This window comes from Mus caroli, chromosome 9 (assembly GCF_900094665.2).
Source record: "Mus caroli chromosome 9, CAROLI_EIJ_v1.1, whole genome shotgun sequence".
In the NCBI taxonomy this organism is placed as follows: domain Eukaryota; kingdom Metazoa; phylum Chordata; class Mammalia; order Rodentia; family Muridae; genus Mus; species Mus caroli.
In genome coordinates, this window is record NC_034578.1 from 84,727,387 (window position 1) to 84,729,695 (window position 2,309).

Consider the following 2,309-nt stretch of genomic DNA (forward strand, 5'->3'; position numbering starts at 1 on the left):
CTACACCCTTTTCCCTTATAAGCAGCCCTCTGGGCACCCACCAGATCATGAGTTAGATGTTTATTATTTGCTGTCAGGCTGCAATGGCCACCGAGAATGTTCTCTAAAACCTTAGCCCCCAGCATGGACAGCTTTACAGAGTNNTGGCTGATTCCCAGGACACACTGGAGCCATCTCCTTTATTATAGCATGTCCAACAGCAGATAAGAAACAGACCGGTGAAGTAAATAAACACGCATACTGAAGTCAGAGTCACCATTACTAATACAGGGGACAGATGGAGGCTGAAGTCCAGGCTCACAGTGTCCCCAAAGCAAGGCTTTGCTCTGTCACTAAAGCCCTAGGTTTGTTTTCTTTTGTTTTGTTATTGTGTAATCAATGATCCTCTGGCCTGTTGCTATCCAGAGGGAAAAAAGTTCTCAGTTCTTCTNCCCTAAGAAGACACNGAGTAGGGGANCCTAGATCAAGCTTCCCAGGGACACCATCTTGGATGAATACTATAGCTACCCAGTGAGAACTATGGCATCCTCNAGGAANCTTACTCTCTGGGTCTGTTTCTTTACANGGTTTCTATCTAGGCCAATATAGATCTAAAACCCTCCCCTCTCAGTTTTCATGAGAGCCCTGAGAGTGGGAATATTCAGTGGTCAGAATCTGGNCTGGGTGTTTGTGGGCTCTTAGCCTNTAATCCAAGAATNAAATAAAAACCCACACAACTTGCAAAGTTGCAAGGAAACTTGATTCAAAACGAAGCTGTAGAATAGGTCAGAATATTTAAGAGAGCAGGAGAGCGGCAGACCACAAGGCTGAATGAAGAGACTCAATAACCCCAGTTTACTTCCTGGGGTCTCTTGTTATGGAGTCTAAAAGAATGAAGGGCTGGCTACTGATGGGACGCATTGGGAGGTTCCCTGTTCTGCCTGATAGATTAAGCTCTAGTACATGTGTCTCTTCCCACAATGCATCTGGTTTTAATCATGTGTGCACATAGTTACACATAGACACATAGAGTGATAAATGGGCTTCTCCATAACTATCACTTGAGGACAGAGTTTTNCTTTGTTTCATAAGGTTTTGGTTGATCTAAAACCAGTTCAGGCCAGATATGCCTTTCTGGTCTTCTATTCAGACATGAGGAGAGTGTGATTGAATGTACTCTGTCTGAGTTTAAGGGGAGGAGAAATCTATTCCACTATTCAGAGATGGATGTGTATTCATCTAGATACAAGTGGGATCTAGATGCTAGATTGCTAGGTGCATTATTCAGAGTGAGGTGTGTGTGCAGATAANAATTTCAAGCTAGGGTAGGGGGGAGGGTATAGGGGACTTTTGGGATAGCATTTGAAATGTAAATGAAGAAAATATCTAATAAAAACATGTTNAAAAAAAGNATTTCAAGCTACCAAGTCTATTATTATTAGGGGATAGGTGTGTNTATAGCCCTAACCAAAGAGTCCCAGGCTCTAAACTATTCCCAATGTTCCCCTGCCTCAGGAGCATTTTCACAGCACAACATGTTCCCATACTTTGCTACCTTAAAGATTGAGCCCTGCTGGGCGGTGGTGGCGCACACCTTTAATCCCAGCACTTGGGAGGCAGAGGCAGGCAGATTTCTGAGTTTGAGGCCACCCTGGTCTACAAAGTGAGTTCCAGGAGAGCCAGGGCTATACAGAGAAACCCTATCTCGAAAAAAAAAAAATTGAGCCCCAAATTTATACTCCAGTCTTCAGAAGCTCCAGTTTAAGCAGCCATTCAACACACACATCAGGAGGGTCACTTCAGTCTGTTGGCCAGTACCTGCTTCTCCGCTAGGGGCCAGCCCCTCTCATTCTCACTCCTGTCCAAAATTATAGTGAATAAAATATCTCCACATCATAGAATAACTGAGCAAATATTTGGCACATAACTGATGTGCAACATACTAGTGGAAGATGTAAAGAAGGAAATGAATATATGAGAGAACAGAATGCAGTTGTGTGAGTTGACAGATAAAGCTGGAGTCCAGGTTAGGGTAGAATCAAACATTCTCACAAAAAGCATAGAGATGGGCAAGTCAGCACAAGGCACACGCTCCTAGCAAACTTCCTAAGCTGAGGAATTAAGAAACTCTGTGGCACGGAAGCGCCTTACAAAGTTGGCATGCTTTCTAAGCAAAAGAAATGTTCAAGCACAATGGGGTGTGGAGGGTGAGGGGTGAGAAAAAAAAAGAAGAAGAAATGTTCAAGCAAGGTGCCAAGGGCTGAAGAAGCTTTTAGGAAGATAGGTAGATATATGGATGGATGGGTGGATGGATGGATGGGTGGATGGAT